This window comes from Panthera uncia, chromosome D2 (genome assembly GCF_023721935.1).
Source record: "Panthera uncia isolate 11264 chromosome D2, Puncia_PCG_1.0, whole genome shotgun sequence".
NCBI lineage: Eukaryota > Metazoa > Chordata > Mammalia > Carnivora > Felidae > Panthera > Panthera uncia.
In genome coordinates this window covers 47,721,467-47,740,659 of record NC_064818.1, presented here as the reverse complement: position 1 = coordinate 47,740,659, position 19,193 = coordinate 47,721,467, and the positions used below count along the sequence as shown (strand labels likewise).

Genomic DNA, 19,193 nt, shown 5'->3' with positions numbered 1-19,193 from the left:
TCTCAGCACAGAGCCTGACGAAGGGCTCAAATCCACGAATTGTGAGATCATGACCTAAGTCGAAGTCGGACGCTCAACCGACTGAGCCACTCAGGCGCCCCTGCTTACGTGTAATTCTGAAATAGGAGTTTATTCATATTGGTGATGCCCACCAAAGACTACGCGTAGTTATGATCAAACAATGAAGGATTAAAACAAAACAAAACAAAACAAAACAAAACAGGGGCACCTGGGTGGCTCAGTCGGTTAAGCCTGAACTTTGGCTCAGGTCATGTCCTCATGGTTCCTGAGTTCGAGCCCCAAGTCTGGCTCTGTGCTAACAGCTCAAAGCCTGGAGCCTGCTTCAGATTCCGTGTCTCCTTCTCTCTCTCTGCCCCTCCCCCACTCACACTCTGTCTCTCAAAAATAAACATTGAAGAAAAATCTTTTTTAAAGATGAAAAGCAAAAGAAGACTGCTTAGCAGCTTTTGCTACAGAAATATGACAACTTTTGGCCCCCCATACTGCTAATTACGACTGTGTACAAATTCAGTCTGTCTTGAGAGCAAAAACACTGGTGGCCTGGATGTAGGAGGAACTCAAATGACATCGAACTGGCGCTTTTCTCCAGCAATGAAGATCTTAGCGATGACATCCTCTACCCCAGCGCTTTGTCTCTGAGAACCGGGCCAGAAGCCAAAGCCCTGTTCTCCAGAGGAACCTAGAGCCAGGTGAAGCTACCTGACAGTGCGGAGTAGGAACCCAAGAGCTGGGAGCACAACCTGCACCCACTCCTCATGCTCTGCCCTCTGAGCAGCCTTTATGTCTCTGGTGTTCCTGGTTCCCTCTTTCTCCCTCGACAGGAAACGACTCCATATCTCCTCTCACGGTGGTCTTCTATCTAGACATCTTTGGGGCCCGCCCTTTGAAGTGCTTCTCAGTGGGCAGCCTCAGCGACTCAGGAATGTTCTGCGGCGCCACTCCCCTACCTCACTGTCCGCACCCACAGGCCCTGGCTCCGCCCACGCTTGGCAGACCAATCCCCGCTCCGTTTCAGGCGCGTCACAATGGCGCCCTCGCGGCCCCGCCCCCGGAGCCAGCCACTGAGGGCCTGCCCCGCCGCGCTAAGTCCTTCCCGCTCCATCTTCCTGGGGAAGAAGGTGGGGTTTGGCGAGAATATGGAAGCGGAGCGGGGGCGCGGGCTCCCGGTGCTGGTGCTCCCGGGTGCTGGGGGTGCAGGGTGGAGCGGAGACCCGGCAAGCCCAGAACAGCGGGGCTGCCGGAAGCGCTGCGTGTGCCCGAAGGGCGGGGGGGGGGGCGCTACCGCGCGCCAGACCCCACCCTTCGGAGGCCCCGCCAGGGGAGCAATGCCAGGGGTTTCCATGGTGATAATAAACAAGCGCCAACTGCCTTAGCTACAGATGCCTAGTCCCCAGTGTTCCATCCTCCCCTGGGTGCTCAGAGGGACGACCAAGGTGCGGAATGTGAAGAAGAGCGAGAGCGTGGAGACTCGGAGTCCGATGTGAGGGGCGGGACGGGCGGCGGGTCCGAGGCTGAGGGTCGTACAAGGGGGACCTGCAGAGAATTGGGCCCTCTGGGGGTGGGGACAATGGGACTGGGGTTTGGAGTGTGTGTGTGTGGGGGGGTCGTTGTAGAGCTAGCCAAGGTTCTTGGCTCCAGTGGGGGAATCGCTATTCTGTCTGGGGAGATGGAGACAGGAGGATCCAGAGGGACCAAGTGTGAGGAATCCCTTCCTTAGGGCAGGGGTGTCAGGGAGGGGCAGAGAAAGGGGGAGACACAGAATCTGAAGCAGGCTCCAGATTTTGAGCTGTCAGCACAGAGCCCTGTGAGGGGCTCAAACTCAAGAACCTCAGGATCATGACCTGAGCTGGAGTCGGAAGCTTAACCAACTGAGCCACCCAGGTGCCCTATGATATTCCGTTTAATAAGCAGGCAACAACTTATTTCTTCACTATTCTGTTAAAGGACATATAAGTTATTTCCATTTTGGGATATGATAAACAATGGTACTTTGAACCAGCATATGTCTTCTGGAGCGCATGTGCCAGATTTACTTTAGATTATACCTGCAGTGGAATTCCTGGGTTATAGGGATTGCCCACATTCAACTTCGTCACATAAAGATACTATCATTTTATTTTATTTTTTTTAGTTTATTTTTGAGAGAGAGTGTGTGTGTACGCAGGGAGGAGCAGAGAGGGAGGGAGAGAGAGAATCCCAAGCAGGCTCCATGCTATAAACACAGATCTGGACTCGGGGCTCAATCTCACGACCCTGAGATCATGACCTGAGCTGAAATCAAGAGTCGGTCGGTCGCTTAATGACTGAGCCAGTCAGGCACCCCCATAAAGATACTTTCTAAAATAGTCGTACCAATTTACCTCCCTAACCCCAGTGGGATTGCTAGATTATAAAGTATTTAACTTTATAAGCAATTACTAAACTTTTCCAGTGTGTGTACCATTTTGCATTCCCATTAGCAATGCATGAGAGTTCCAGTTGCTTTACATCTTCACTAGTACTTGATATTGTCATTTTAGAAACTTAAAATATTTGTTCTAGCCATTCTAATGGGCTATATGGCCATATTTTATCATGGCTTTAATTTGCATTTCACTAATGGCTAATGATTATCTTTTCATGAACTTACTTGTCATCCCCATATCCCTTTGTACGTATCTGAATAAGTGTTTTTCCCATTTTTAAAAATTGGGTTGAAGGGGCGCCTGGGTGGCTTGGTTGGTTAAGCGTCCGACTTCGGCTCAGGTCATGATCTCACGGTCCGTGAGTTTGAGCCCCGCGTCGGGCTCTGTGCTGACAGCTCAGAGCCTCGAGCCTGTTTCAGATTCTGTGTCTCCCTCTCTCTCTGCCCCTCCCCTGTTCATGCTCTGTCTGTCTCTGTCTCAAAAATAAATAAACGTTAAAAAAAAAATTAAAAAAAAAAATTGGGTTGTTTCCTTCCTGTTGAGATCTGACAGTTCCTTATACTTTCTAAATACAGGTCCAGATGAGTGATTTACAAAATTTTCTTCCAGAGGCCCCTGGGTGGATCAGTTGGTTAAGCAACTGACTCTTGATTTCAGCTCAGGTCTTGATTTCAGGGTTGTGAGTTCAAGCCCCATGTTGGGCTCTGTGCTGGGCATGAAGCCTAATTTAAAAAAAAAAAAAATTCTTCCAGTTTATAGTTCATCTTCTCTTAATATTGTATGGGGTGCCTGAGTGGCTGTTGGTTAAGTGTCCAACTCTTGATTTCAGCTCAGGTTATGAACTCATGATTTGTGGGTTTGAGTCCCACATTGGGCTCTGCGCTGACAGTGTGGAGCCTGATGGGGATTTTTTGTCACCCTCTCTCTCTGCTTCTCCCCCACAGTATTGCAGGCAGAAAAGTTGGTTTTTTTTTTTAATGTTTATTTATTTTTGAAAGAGAGAGAGACATAGTGCGACTGGGGAAGGGGCAGAGAGAGGGAGACACAGAATCCAAAGCAGGCTCCACATGGGGCTCCAACCCACAAACCGCGAGATCATGACCTAAGCAGAAGTAGTTGTTTAACCGACTGAGCCACCCAGGTGCCCCCAGAGCAAAAGAATTTTTAATTTTGATGAAGTCAAGTCTGTCAACTTTTTCTTTTATGGATCTTGCTTTTGGTATTATATCTATTTGCATAACACTAGGTCTTGATTTTTTCACCTATATTTTCTTTTAAAAGTTTTATACCTTTACATTTTACATTTAAGTTTCATTCTGAGTTTTTTGTTTTTGTTTTTAATGAGGTGTGAGATTTAGTTCAAGGTTCTCTCTGTTGTTTTTTTTTTAAATTAAAAACCACTTTTTAAAATTTTAAGTAAACTGTACCCTACACGTGAGGCTCAAACTCAGGATCCCAAGATCAAAAGTTGCTTGCTCTACTGACTGAGTCAGCTGGGCACCCCATCTTTTTTTTTTTCTTTATAGATATGGGTATGAAGAAAAATGGCTATACAATTGTTCTAGCACCATTGTTGAAAAGACTATTTCTCTCCTGAATTGCCTTTGCTCCATTGTAAGAAATCAAATGGCCCTGTCTGTGTGGGTCTAGATCTGGACTCTTTTCTCTGTTCTGCTGACTTACAGGAGCCACCCCCCCCCCTTTTAAATGTTTATTTGTTTGTTTATGTATTTAGAGACTGCGCATGAGCAGGGGGAGGGACAGAAAGAGAGGAGAGAGAGAATCCTGAACAGGACCCATGCTATCAGGCTATCAGTGGGGAGCCCAACTCAGACTGATCCCAAGGTTTGCGAGATCATGACCTGAGCCGAAATCAAGAGTCAGATGCTTGGCTGACTGAGCCACCCAGGCTCTCCTCATATACATTTTAGAACAGTTGTTTATATTTTATAAAAAATATTGCTGGGATTTTGATAGGAAATATGTGAAACCTATATATCATTTTGGGAGAGAATTGACATCTGTCTTTGCTATGTTGAGTCTTCCAATCTCTGAGCATAGTACGTCTGTTCATTTACTTAGATCTTAGATTTCTTTCATAAGTTTTTTGTAGTTTTTAGCATACCAGTCCTCCATATGTTTTGTTATGTTTGTTAAATACCTAAGTAATTTTGATTTTGCTGAGCTATCATAAATGGTATTGTTATTTAAAACAATTTTTGTTAATTTGAGAGAGAGAGTGTGAGCAGGGGAGAGGGGTAGAGGGACAGAGAGAGAGAATCCTAAGCAGAGCATGGAGCCCTATAGGGGGTTCGGTCTAACCACCCTGGGATCATGGCTGGAGCTGAAATTGAGAGTCAGCTGCTCAACTGACTGAGCCACCCAGGTGTCCCAATAGTATTATATTTTTTAATTAGATTTCCACATATTTTATTGCTACTATAAAAAATACAATTCATTTTTTTAAATGCATTGCATTCTTTAAAAAAAAATTAGTGTTTATTCGTTTTTGAGAGACAGAGTGCAAGCAGGGGAGGGGCAGAGAGAGGGAGACGCAAAATCTAAAGCAGGCTCCAGGCTCTGGGGTGTCAGCACAGGGTCCAACACTGGGCTCGAACCTGCGCACTGTGAAATCATGACCTAAGCTGAAGTCAGACACTCAACTGAATGAGCCACCCAGCTGCCCCTGAGATAGCTAGTTTTATAGGAAAACTCCACTGACTGAAGTCTAAGCTTATACAATGAGCAGCTGTTATTACAGAAGTGGAAGCTGTGTAACAGATTTGCACCATGAAATTGTGAAATCAGTATTTTTTAAAAATTGCCTTTTTAATATTTTGTAATGCCGGGGCGCCTGGGTGGCTCAGTCGGTTAAGCGTCCGACTTCAGCTCAGGTCATGATCTCAGGGTCCGTGAGTTCGAGCCCCGCGTTGGGCTCTGTGCTGCTATCTCAGAGCCCGGAGCCTGCTTCGGATTCTGTGTCTCCCTCTCTCTCTGCCCCTCCCCTGCTCATGCTCTGTCTCTCTCTGTCTCAAAAATAAATAAAACATTAAAAAAAAATTTTTTTTTTAATATTTTGTAATGCCTCAAAATGTCTCTTGCATTTTGAGCTTATTTCAATTTATATTGTGGTAGTGTAAGTCAGCAATTATATATGCATATTAAAATGATTATGTGAAATAAAACTTTTATGCCATGATGCTCTAAACACAGTCAAGAGACATGCTTTTGAAAAATTCAATTATAGCTATTAGAGTCATAATATTTTAAGATTTTGATTTTTTTCATTCTAATATATATATTTTAAGTTTTATTTTTATTTAAGTAATCTCTATACCCAACGCGGGGCTTAAACTCATGACCCCAAGATCAAGAGCCGCATGCCCTTCCAGCTGAGCCAGCCAGGTGCCCCCTAATCTTTTCTTCTAAGGTAAGTTAAGGTTTTATAACATTAAATTTGAAAATTGAAACATAATATTCATACTGTAGGGTTTTGGTCTTTGTGATTATATGAAATTGTGAAGCCTCAATTTAAAACTTTCTTTTTACTGTTAGTTTATTTTAGGTGTGTTTTGCTGAGTGAAACACTTAACTAAAATTTCTATTACCAAATTAAAATAAACGATTTTTCACAGAAAGGTTCATAGGACTCAGGATATAGTCGTACTTGTGGCTAAGATATATTTACATTATGAGGATGCAAAACAGAATCAGCAAAAGTTCATGGGGTGATGTCTGGAAGAAACCAGGCCTGAGCTTCCCAGAGTCCTCTTAGTGGAGTCACACAGGATGCTCTGAATTCTCCCAGCAACAAGTTGTTGTTATGAGGGAAGCTCACCAGAGCTAGGAATTCGGGATCTTTCTCAGAAGTCAATCACGGAGGCACAAAGTACCAGTGTTACTCGGGGCAGTCACTGAAATCCCAGACGTCCAGAAGGAAAGCAGGTGGTCAGCATACACGTTTGTTTAGGTGCAGTGAGCTACCCTTACCATTTAGGGAAAGTTTTTTATAAGTGTAGGCAGCCATTTACCAGGCATGTTCTCAGATACCAGCCAAGGGCTGGCCTTGCAAGCAGGCCTTGATAAAGTTAGCAGGCTCAGGCCTGCTGTGTTAACTCTTTGGCATGAAATATAAATGGCATAAACAAACCAATTAAACAACAGCAATTGTTGGAATGGCTTTAAAAAAGACCCAGTATCTACAAGAAAATCTGTATAGGGAGTTTTAGATAAAGGGATAGGAAAAGATATAACATGGAACAGTAAACAAAAATCTGAAGTGACTGTATTAATATCAGACAAAGTAGACTTCTGAACAATGAAAATTACCAGGGATAAAGAGAAACAGTATATAATGAAAAAAGAACTGAATAGCCAAAACTATTTTAAGTGAGCTCTATGCCCAGCGTGGGGCTCAAACTGATGACCCAGAGATCAAGGGTCACACACCCCACCAACTGAGCCAGCCAGGGGCCTCACCAAAACTTTTGTTTTTAATGTTTATTTATTTGTTTTGAGAGAGAGAGAGGATGAGCAGGGGAAAGGCAGGGAGAATCCCAAGCAGGCTCTGTGCTGTCAGTGCAGAGCCAGACCTGGAGCTCGATCTCAGGAATTATGAGATATGACCTCAACTGAAATTAAGTCAGGTGCTTAACCGACTGAGCAACCCAGGCACCCCCTTGCCAAAACTGTTTTGAAAAAGAAGAATAAAGTTGGAGGAATCATACTACCTAATTTTAAGGCTTCCTATAAAGCTATAAGAATTAAGATAGCACGGTATTAGTGAAGGGATAGATTAGTGGAACAAAATAGAGTCCAGAAATTGACACAAATATGGCCAACTGATTTTTGACAAAGTTTCAGAAATTCAGTGGAAAATGGATAGTCTTTAATAATTCAGTGAATTAATTCAGTGAATTAATTAATAATTAATTAATAATTAATAATTCAGTGCCGAATGATTGGATATCCATATATGGATAAAATAAACCCTAATTGAAACTTCACGCCTTATATTTTAACTCAGATCACAGATCCAAATATAAAACTATAAAATGATTTATAGTTTAACCTCCTTAGGGACCCTGTTGAAGTAACAGCAATTAAAATATATTCTATGAGCACCTCCCTTATGGTCTGTGTAATGGTAATATCACCGCTATTGTTTTATAAATGGGGAAACAGAAGCAAATGGAATATCAGTAACTTAAGGGTACCCAACTCATAGATGTGTTTTGCAGTAATGTTTTATGAGGGATTTGTGTGACAAGTGAAGATGGTGGAGAAACAGGTAGGAAGCAATGGCTTAGAAGGCTCTCGAGAAGAGTGTCTCTGGACATTGGAAACTTGTTGCTTTTCCTGCCGATTCTGTTAATAAATCGTACAACTGCGCATCTGTATGGTGTTACCTATTCTGTTCCTTGGCCTTACTGCCTCAAAGGAAACACCATGATCCATGGGCTGGAAAGGTGAAGCGGTTCACCCTCTGCTGGCCTGTGTCAGCTGTCCTGGGATTGGACCCAGCTAGACTGTCCAGTGCTCAGATGCACCCCCACCCCGACCCATGTCCTTGCCTTACCCCGTTTACCAAGTTCTATTTTGTATCTCTCCACACCGTTTTGAGTTTGTCCTTATAAATGTCATGCTCTTCTCAGCAAATACCTCGATGCTTCTATATTTATTACAATACGACTAGAATTTAGTCACATTTTATCAGATTACTGGGGAGTAGGAAAGTTTTTGGGTAATTAAATAGTTCAAATATCTTGCTAGTATTTTAGTAGTTTTTTTTTTTTTTTCTTAGTTTGGTTTTCAATTTGTTTTTAAATATTTTATTTTTTTTTTAAGTAATCTTTACACCCAACATGGGGCTCAGACTCACCACCCCAAGATTAAGAGTCGGGTGCCCTACTGACTGAGCCAGCCAGGCACCCCTCATTTGTTTTAAAAAAATTTTTTTTAACGTTTATTTTTGAGACAGAGAGAGACAGAGCATGAACGGGGGAGAGGCAGAGAGAGAGGGAGACACAGAATTGGAAGCAGGCTCCAGGCTCTGAGCCATCGGCCCAGAGCCCGACGCGGGGCTCGAACTCACGGACCGCGAGATCGTGACCTGAGCTGAAGTCGGACGCTTAACCGACTGAGCCACCCAGGCGCCCCTAAAACTTAATTCTTTTTAAATAGATAATCTACTTTTGTTTCTTGAATTATTGCATTGATAAAAATTTGTGGACAATATCAGCAATAGTGATAGTAAATAGCCTTGATTGGTTACCAGATTTAATTGGAGTTCTTTTGGTGTTCCATCATTAGCTAAAATGTTGCAGGGGGCTATCAGAAACCTTTAGTTCTGTTACAAGATTGTATTCTCTCCATGCTCCTTTTCTAAAATCACCTTCAGAGTCTCATGGCATCTTATCTATATTCCAGTCACAAGATCCCTCTTTTGGTTATTAATTTTTTTAACTTTTGTTTATTTTGAGAGAGAGAGAGAGAGAGCGCACGAGCAGGGAAGGGGCAGAGAGAGAGGGAGAATCCGAAGCAGGCTCCTGGCTCTGAGCTGTCAGCGCAGAGCCCCATGTGGGGCTCGAACCCACGAACTGCGAGATCATGACCTGAGCTGAAGTCAGAGGCTTAACCGCCTAAGCCGCCCAGGCACCACCCCAGCCCTCTTTTGGTTATTAATAAAATCCAGGATGGGGCATTTGGGTGGCTCCGTCAGTGAAGTGTCCAACTCTTGATCTTGGCTCAGGTCATGATTTCGGTTCATGAGCCTGCTTGGGATTCTGTCTCTCCCTCTCTCTGCCCCTTCCCTGCTTGTACTCTCTCTCTCTCTCTCAAAATACATATATAAACTGAAAAAAAAAAATAAAGTAAAATCCAGGGAGATGATTTACCATCTCAGTCACTCCTCTGAGACTTTCTGCCTCCTGACATGATCATGATCTGTGGCAAGGAGACAGGCTACTTGTCTTTCCAAGGCTGCTGTACAAATTGCCATAACCCTGGTGGCTTAAGACGAAAATTCTCTCACAGGTCTAGAGGCCAGAAGTCTGACATCAAGCTGTTGGCAGAATTGGCTCCTTCCGGAAGTTCTGAAAAGGGGCCCATCCCAGTCCTCTGTCCTTCTGGTGGCTGCTGGCAATCCTTGGTATTCCTCGGCTCGTGACTGCCCTACAGTCTCTGCCACCATCTTCACATGGCCTTTTCTCCCTGTCTCTCTGTATGTATGTCTTCTGTGTGTCTCTGGATGTCTGTAAGCTCTTCTGTATGTCATAAGCTCTCTGTGTGTCTTCTCTTTTCCTGTGTCTTATAAGGACACCTGTCGTTGGATTTAGGGCCCATCTTAAGCCAGGATGATCTCATCTTGAGATCCTTTAATTATGCCTACAAAAACCCTTATTCCAAATGAGGTCACCTTCACAGGTTCCAGGGATTAGTTAGGACTTGGGCATATCTTCTTGGGAGGCCACTATTTAACTCACTATACTACCAATGTGTTTACTAAATATAATAACTTGCCCAAGCCCCGGTTTTGGCCAGGAATGGTGCCAGGCACTGGAGCTAGAAAGATGACTAAGGAATACCTTTTTAAATATCACAGAGTATAATTCCAAGAAAAGATATAAAAACCCTCAGGCCCTTATAATGAGATGTAAGTATAATGAAGAGATAAATACAAACCCTGTGGAAACACAAATTAGGAAACTCACAAAGGTACTCCTTAAAAAGATCGTGTCTGGGCGCCTGGGTGGCTCAGTCGGTTGGGCGTCTGACTCACAGTCTGTGGGTTCGAGCCCCATATCGGGCTCTGTGCTGATGGCTCAGAGCCTGGAGCCTGCTTCTGATTCTGTGTCTCCCTCTCTCTCTGCCCCTTCCCTGCTCATGCTCTGTCTCTCTCTGTCTCAAAAATAAATAAAAACATTAAGAAAAAAAATTTTTTTTAAAAAGATCGTGTCTGCCTAAAACTGCCCTATCTGATATGAAGCCACATGTAGCTGTTGAGCACTTGAAATGTGACTACTGTGACAAAAGAACGGAACTTTTCCTTTTCCTTTCTTTCTTCTTTTTTTTATCTTTTTAAGTAACGTCCATCCTGGGTGTGTCACTCCCCAATGCAAGGCTTGAACTCACAAGCCTGAGACCAAAACCTGAGCTGAGGTCAAAAGTCAGACGCTTAACCGACTGAGCCGCCCTGGTGCCCCTCCTTTCAATTTTAATATAAGTTTAAACACAGATATTTGATTCAGTTACTGGAAAGCTTTTAAGTGGGCCTGGAATAACTTGGTATATAAATATTTTTTCAATAGTAAACTTTATGAAATCTAAATATAGATCAAGCATTTCTCTCTTTTTTTTTAAGTTTATTTATTTTGAGAGAGAGAGCAGGGGAGAGGCACAGAGAGAGGGAGAGAGAGAGAGAATCCTAAGCAGGCCTCACACCAGCAGCACTGAGCTCGAAGTGGGGCTTGAACCCACGAATTGTGAGATCATGACCTGAGCCAAAACCAAGAGTGAAACCCTTAATCAATGTGCCACCCAGGTGCCCCTCAAGTATTTCTCGTATGTATGTATGTATGTATGTATGTATGTATGTATGTATGTATTTTGCCCCTTAAGTCTTTCTGATGAAAATTTAGCATCTGAATTCAGATGCTCTTAAGTGTCATATACACAGCAGATATTGAAGACCCAGGACCAAAAAAAAGCTTCATTGTATTGTGTCCATTTCCTCATCTATGATACCTGATTGACAACACCTTCCCTGTGATGATCCTACCAGCAATCTATCTGGAGGAGAATTGTCAAATTTTCAATTTTACATCCTTTTATTATCAGAGCGTTTACGATGCCTACTAACGAATGGTAGGATGGAAGGGGAGTAGAGTACTAGAGAAGAATTCCTGGGTCACGGAGTAAAAACTGGACGAGTTCTCTGAGGAGCAGGACAGCAGTGTGCTAAGAACAAGGGACTACAGGGGCACTATGGGATCTACTTCTCAACCCCACCGTCTGATCTCTTCTTCCTACTTTACCTTCCTCCAGCCCCTCTGGCTTCCTTGCTGTCTCCAGATCACACCAGTCATGCTTACAATGATCTGATCGCAGATGCCAACACGCTTCACTCCCCTGCCTCCTTCAGAGTTCTACCCAAATGCGACTTCATCACATGGGCTTTCCTCTGAGTCCTACGTAAAAGGCTCCGCCACTCACCACACATCAATCTTCATCCCTCTGCTTTATTTTGCATCACTACCACACGGCATATTTATTGTTGATTTTCTGTCCATTAAAATGGAAGCTCTATGAGAGCAGAAAGTTTGTCTTGTTTATTGCTTCATCCCCAGAAGCTACAGTGTTTGGATGTAAATGAGTGAATAGATTGGGCCGGGAGCAGAGTAACTGTGTTCCAATCCTTTCTCACCGTGGTAATATGGACACGTCTGTCAATCATTCTTGCATTTCGGTTTTCCCATTCACAAGTAAGGGATGATTACTCTTCTCTCAGCCTAGATGAGAGGATTAATGGAAGAAGGGGCGACTATTGTTTATAAGCATCTTCTACTGGGCATGCATTGCTGCAACTGATTTGCATATATTGTTTTTAAACCCCAGGTCAGCCTGATAAAATGGATATTAGTGTTCGCATTTTACAGATTAAGAAACTGAGACTCAAAGAGTTAGTGGCTTGTGAAATCCAAAGTGAAGAAAGTATGTGAAATAAATATTAGAAGTATGACACTGCAATAAAAAATGTGAAGTATCTTGGTAATTTTTATATTGGTTATATATTGGAATAATATTTTGAATATTAAAAAAATAAAATGTTATTAAAGTTAATTTCACCTGTTTCTTTTTTTTAAATGGGTTTTATTTATTTAAGTAATCTCTACTCCCCACATGGGGCTCGAGCTCATGACCCCGAGATCAAGAGTCTCACGTTCCTCTGACTGAGCCAGCTAGGTGCCCCAAATTTCAACTGTTTATTGTTACATTTTTAACATGGCCCCTACAAAATTTAAAATTACATATATGGTTCACATTATATTTCTATTGGATAGCACTGCCAGGTCATTTTAGACCATTTCACCATTTTAGGTGAAAGGGAATCAGATCAGGGAAGAAAAAAATATTTCACAGAAGAGAAAGAGGTATTCTTGATATGATAATTAGTTTACTGAATAAATGTATAGATTTAGTTTTACCCCGATGTCATATTCTTTTTTTTTTTTTTAATTTTTTTTTTTTAATGTTTATCTTTGAGAGAGAGGGAGAGACAGAGCATGAGCCGGGGAGGGGTAGAGAGAGAGGGAGACACAGAATCCGAAGCAGGCTCCAGGCTCTGAGCTGTCAGCATGGAGCCCGACGCGGGGCTCAAACTCACGAACCACAAGATCATGACCTGAACTGAAGTTGGTTGCTCAACCAACTGAGCCACCCAGGTGCCCCGCCAATGTCCTATTCTTGTTAGACCCCCCTCCCTCACCTTTAAAAAATAACCAAGAGTGTGAAAGGGTAAGAAGGAAGAGTATTTACATACAGTCTCATTGGTAATCTCCACCGTCGGGCATGGAGAACAATCAGAACCTGATCATGTCTGAGACTTTGTCATTTCTAGATGTCCCTCACCCAGTGGTGTCCCCCTTCCCTACTTGTCCAGCTTAATGTTGATTCTCAATCATTATTAGTCCCTCCATTCTTGCTTTACCATTTGGTCAAACCCCGTACCTGGCTAACTTTGCCTATCATGTACCTCCACTCATGTAGCTGGACCTGGGTGACCATTCTGTCATTCAGATCACTTCAGATTCAGAAACAACTAATCTTCCTGATTTCTTCATGTGTTCAGCAACCGTACCATGTGACTATAGTCTAGTTTATCTTCCATCCTTCCAGGGGGCGCCTGGGGGCTCAGTCAGCTAAATGTCTGACTCTTGATTTTGGCTCAAGTCATGATCTCACAGTTTGTGGGATCGAGCCCCATTTGGGACTCTGCACTGACAGCACAGAGCCTGCTTGGGATTCTCTCTCTCCCTCTCTCTGTGCTCCTCCCTGCTCACACTGCCCCACTCTCTCTAAAGAAATAAATAAATATTTAAAAAGATCTTCCAGGGGCGCCTGGGTGGCTCAGTCGGTTGAGCGTCCGACTTCAGCTCAGGTCACGATCTCACGGTCTGTGAGTCCGTGAGTTCGAGCCCCGCGTCCGATTCTGTGTCTCCCTCTCTCTCTGCCCCTCCCCCGTTCATGCTCGGTCTCTTTCTGTCTCAAAAATAAATAAACGTTAAAAAAAAATTAAAAAAAATAAAATAAAAAGATCTTCCATTCTTCCAGATGCTTTAATTTATACTTATCTCATATATCAGTTATTTCAACATCCAGTACCTTCTCCTGTCCTGTGAGTAAGGAAACCATCCTCCCTGGTCTGAAAGGGACAGTCTCAGTCCGCTCCTATCATCTAGGCCTAGTGACTAATAGCAGTCATATTCATTCTCAAAAGCGTTCATATTTAGATGATAAGTTCAAAATCATCCTACTCTCAGCAGGTAACCAAACCTTTAGAGTTTCCCCATAATGATGACAATTCCATCTGCCCAATTACTCAGGCCCAAAAAGGTCAAAGTCATTTTTGACTCCTCTCTTTCTCTCACATCATACACTGTCAGAAAATCCTATCAGCTGTACCCTAAAATACATATTTCACTCCACTTCTCTCTGTACTGATTCGAGCAACCATCATCATTTTGTACATGAATTATTGTAATGGCCTCCCAATTGGCCTTCCTGCTCCTGAACTTCATCTTTTTCAGTCATATTCAGGACGAGGCATTTGGAAAGTGCCTGAAATGTACAGATTCTCAATAGATGCAAGTTACAGATGACTAGGGACCATAGCCTCCCATTTTAAGCATTTGCTTCAATATATACTAGAGGCCATTATCTCAAATAATAGAAAACATGGGCTTCTGTGCTGTGTCAGGCAGTAATATCCATGTTTACCAGTCAGCTGTCCAGCCAAAACATATGGTCCCTTAAAAGACCTCTAAAAGCAGAGGGCAGGGAACATGTGGTCTCTTATCCTGTGACTGGGAAAAGTAATTCCTTCCTCTCTCCTCCCGCATCCCTTTTGCCCACAGTGACATGTCAGTGTTTCTCTCCACCAAGTTCAAAAGCAGAATTTACTGGGCGCCTGGGTGGTTCAGTTGGTTAAGTGTCCAACTTTGACTCAGGTCATGATCTTGAAGTTTGTGAGGTCCAGCCCTGCATTGGGCTCTCTGCTGTCAGCTGGAGCCTGCTTCTGATCCTCTGTCTCCCTCTCTCTCTGCTCCTACCCCAATTGCTCCCTCTCTCAAAAATAAACATTAAAAAAAAAAAAAAAAAGCAGCATTCCCTGAGTCCATCTCTCACAAAATGCAACCCTCACACTGGAAGAGGGAAAAAAAATAGGAAAACTCACCAAGCCTGGAACTTGAACTTGTATAAAATATACATTCAACCATAAAAATGTATCTGGGCCATTTTTTAAACTATAAAGGATAAAACCAAAATTCAAGGGAAGAGTTGAAAAATGAAAGAGAAATGCAGCAAAACATCTAGAAGAGAAACATGGATGGGAGTAAAGGATTTCACACACACACACACACACACACACACAGAGCCCTGATTGCATTCTACAGAGGACACCCTCACACCGTCATCTTCCTTCTGGGTGATTTGTCACCTTCAGTGATCCTGCCCCCATATTCACATCTTTGTATAGTCCCCTTCCACATCGAGTGAGGGTTGCCTATGTGATCAACAGGATGCAGACAAAGTGGCATGTCACTTCTGAGGCAAGGTTCTAAAGGACACTGTGGCTTCCGTCTCTCTCTCTTGGATTGGTTGCCCTGAGGGAAGCCAGTCGCCACGTTGAGAGGCTCACCCTGCAAGGAATTGAGGCGCCTGCCAATAGCCATGTGAGTGTGTCTGCCTGGGAGCAGATGCTTCAGGCCTGGCCAAGCCTTCAGGTGCCTGAGGCCTGGCTGAGAGTTGCTGTGCCACCTCAAGAGAGAACCTGAGCCAGAAGTGCACACATGAGCTGCTCCTGACGCTCAGAAATGGTGTGAGATAGTAAACATTTGTTGTTCGAGCCACCAAATTGTGGGTTATTTGCTAGGCAACACTAAATAATAAACTGCCTGCAAGCGTGTGACTCTGTAGCAATTTCCGAAGAACTGAATTGGGAAGGGGCACTGGTCCCACTATTTTCATTTATGCACAAGCAGTTTGCTGGATACCCTCTGAAATTCTGGACATCCACATATTGAGCAGACAGAAGTCTAACACAGTTACTTAGAAAAAACAAACCCAGAAAAACAGCATCACTTCCTTGGGACATTTTCATCCCTTTTATCACTTCCCTCATTTATGTGGATGCGTTCCCCTTCCGCAAGTTCCTCTGGCTGTAAATCTAGAGCCTCTTAAATGGTGACAGTGTCGAAATTTCCCTGGCAGCTCTTTCTTTTCTTTTTTTAAATGTTTATTTATTTATTTTGAGAGAGAGAGAGAGTGAGAGTGTGAGCGGGAGAAGGGCAGAGAGGCAGGGAGACAGGGAGACCGAGGATCCGAAGCAGGCTCTGCATTGACAGCAGAGAGCCCAATACAGGGCTCGGACCCACAAACCGCAAGATTGTGACCTGAGTCGAAGTCAGACACTTAACTGACTGAGCCACCCAGGTGCCCCCCTGGCCAGCTCTTCCTTCTGTAACTCTATGTTCAACTTGAATTTCATTCCAGCATTATAACTTTTGCTGTCTTTGCTGCAATTTCATCCTTGTTGTCCAATTTCCTCTTAATTACTATTTTTTTTTTAATGCCACGGGTTGGTGTAATAGTCCGACCCATTTTTGACCTTTGACTGATGACTGTAAGGGTAGGGCTAACCGGTAGCCTTAAGAGATAACATCTTTGTTTTAACACCATAGGTTAAGAGATAACAGCCTTATCCTATCAATCAAGGGATGGATTAGCGCTTGATTGGATTGGGGCAAGGGCCTGTTTGAACTGTTTCCACCTGGGAACTATTCCTTTGTTCTGTTCCCAGGTGATAATAAGACGATGTGGTAGGCTATAAAAATTCTGTACTCTGGGGCTCCTGGGTGGCTCAGTCGGTTGAGCGTCCGACTTCAGCTCAGGTCACGATCTCACGGTCTGTGAGTCCGTGAGTTCGAGCCCCGCGTCGGGCTCTGGGCTGATGGCTCAGAGCCTGGAGCCTGCTTCCGATTCTGTGTCTCCCTCTCTCTCTGCCCCTCCCCCATTCATGCTCTGTCTCTCTCTGTCTCAAAAATAAATAAATGTTAAAAAAAAAAAAAATTTCTGCACTCCGGCTGTTCGAGACTGCACTCTGGTCAAGAGTGCCGGTCCCGATTGATCGGTTTGCCTTGCCTCTCGTTGCAATAAACTTTGTTGTGACTGTCACCAGTGCCCGTAGCATTCTGTTTCAGGAGTCGTGTGGATGCAACAATGACAGCTTTTAAGCTCCACCAGTCTTCCTTCTCCTCCTGCCCTACGTCTGGGCAAGCTGATGTGAAAGCCCAGGTAATCCCCCTCTTTGACTCTGGAGGGAATTTCAAGTCACACAAGCCCATGAGCCCACATGTCAGTCCCACCCCTTAAGCCCAATAAAACCCTTAAGCCAGTCGTTTTAGGGCTCTCTTAAGCCGTTTTGGGACTTGCATGGAAACTATCCCTGTTCGCTCCAGAAAGCCTCATTAGATGAGTGATAAACCCTCTTTGTGCATGTGGGGTGCCATCACTTTTGACACCCAAACCCAATTTTGAATGGGAAGTCCATCTCCTTTCTTCTGGGTAATGTCAAAGATAAACCCAGCTGGGGTGCCTGGGTGGCTCAGTCGGTTAAGTGTCTGACTTCTGCTCAGGTCATGATCTCACGGTTCATGAGTTCGAGCCCTGCAACGGGCTCTGTGATGATGGCTTGGAGCCAGGAGCCTGCTTCAGATTCTGTGTCTCCCTCTCTCTCTCTGCCCCTAACCCACTCGTGCTCTGTCTCTCTCAAAAATAAAATAAAAAAAAAACATTAAAAAAAAAAAGATAAATACAGCCAGACATTAGTTAAGGTGGTGAAAATAGACTTTATCCAGTAGTTACTGACAGTAGAGGAAAGGGTTGAGCTCTATTCTAATTTGTGCAGAAGTGATAGGATTTTTGTAAAGTTTATTTATTTTGAAAGAGAGAGGGAGAGAGTTGGGAGTGGCAGAGAGGGAGGAAAGAGAACATCCCAAGCAGACTCTGAGCAGCTCCCTATGTGGGGCTCAATCTCATGAACTGTGAGATCATGACCTAAGCCAAAATCAAGAGTTGAATGCTTAACCGACAGAGCCACCTATGTGCCAGGAGGTAATAGAATATTTTAAAAGGAGAATGTGGTGGGGGAAAGCAGAGGCTCAAGTAGAGTCAGAGAAGTGAAATATTAAAAAGTATAAATGCGATTAGGTCAGCTGCAGCTGTAATTATTTAATTTAGAATTCTATCCTCGCACAGAGATTGGGAGACAGAGGCCCTATCCTTCCTGATGGATACACTTCAAGGAAATGGCTTTCAGGTTCTTGAAGAGACACTTCTGAGTTGGTGGTACATGTACATCTCAAAGGGACAGAGGAAGAATTCCTAATTAGTAAATGTTCTAAGAAAAGGAAGTTAGGGGCCTATCGCTATTGGCTGGCACAAACAGCAAATTCTGGCAGAGTTGAGTTTTTTGGCCCAACATTTTAATGGTGTGTGTGTGTGTGTGTGTGTGTGTGTGTGTGTGTGTGTGTGTGACTGGCAGGCAGGGTAGGGAGGTGGGCATGGGAGTGGCTGGGGTCATCCCAGGGACACAGCCTGATGCCGGTAGATGCCATACTAGAGTTTGTCTCCCAGCAGAGGTCCAGATGGAATTATTATGTGCTGAGAGTTCTGCAATTCTCAGTAACCAAAACAGTTTACCAATGGGAGACAAAGAGCCCACACAACTCCAACTGTTGCTCTCTCAGTGTGAACTGAGTAACAGATTTAGTGACGGATTACCGGCAGACTTTGAAAGAAGGGATGTGACTTGTCACTGATCGTGATGTGCAGCCGTTATTAGTGATTTGTAGACTGAAGACCTAGCAGCTGAGATTCTACTTCATGCAATTCCTCAGTTAATATAAAGTGGTAGCTGAAATTAGAATCATATTGTTGTGGGGCCAGTGTTATTTAACTAAACCATAGTGACTGAAATTCACACATACCTGAACTGTGCAAAAGACTGCCGGTTAAGGATATTGCTGTCACATACAGGAATTTAAGTTCTGCAAATTTAAAATAATGTGAATAAATATTTCAAAGTTATATGTTATATACAAAGTTTAAAATAATGAAATTCTCTTAATATTTTAAAAAAATTGTTGGGAGTCATAGATTTTTAAAACTCTTGAGCAGCAAATTGAGGTCAATATTTGTTATACTACTATACAAAATCCCCTTTACCTTAAACACACAAAATTTAACTCTATCACATGTCAAGTCTCCTGTAAATGTTGCATATGTGTTTTGAAACATTCATTTTGTGATCTCCAGACTTGTGTCGCTACTTTAATATTCAGTGTTGTTAAAATTAAAAATCTTTCTTTTTTTAACCAACTAATATTTACTTAGGAGTAGTATTCGACCTTGTGCTGTAAAACATGCCTGAAAATTGATAGCTTTGGAATAAAATTTTGATTAAAAAATTTTTGTTTAAATCTTTAT

The 19,193-nt window shown here is 43.3% G+C and overlaps 2 long non-coding RNA genes across 2 annotated transcripts; one reads left to right on the top strand and one right to left on the bottom strand.

The window, feature by feature from the left end:
• Positions 1–1,030: 1,030 nt before the first annotated feature.
• Positions 1,031–12,251, top strand: LOC125933372 (uncharacterized). The gene is made up of 3 exons (XR_007460933.1): positions 1,031–1,501; positions 5,752–5,856; positions 11,472–12,251. It is a non-coding gene; the product is annotated as an uncharacterized LOC125933372 (long non-coding RNA).
• LOC125933378 (uncharacterized) lies at positions 11,733–18,755 on the bottom strand. Its single transcript, XR_007460939.1, has 2 exons — positions 18,695–18,755; positions 11,733–11,935 (listed from the first exon to the last, which is right to left on the bottom strand). It is a non-coding gene; the product is annotated as an uncharacterized LOC125933378 (long non-coding RNA).
• Between the last annotated feature and the right edge of the window lie 438 nt (positions 18,756–19,193).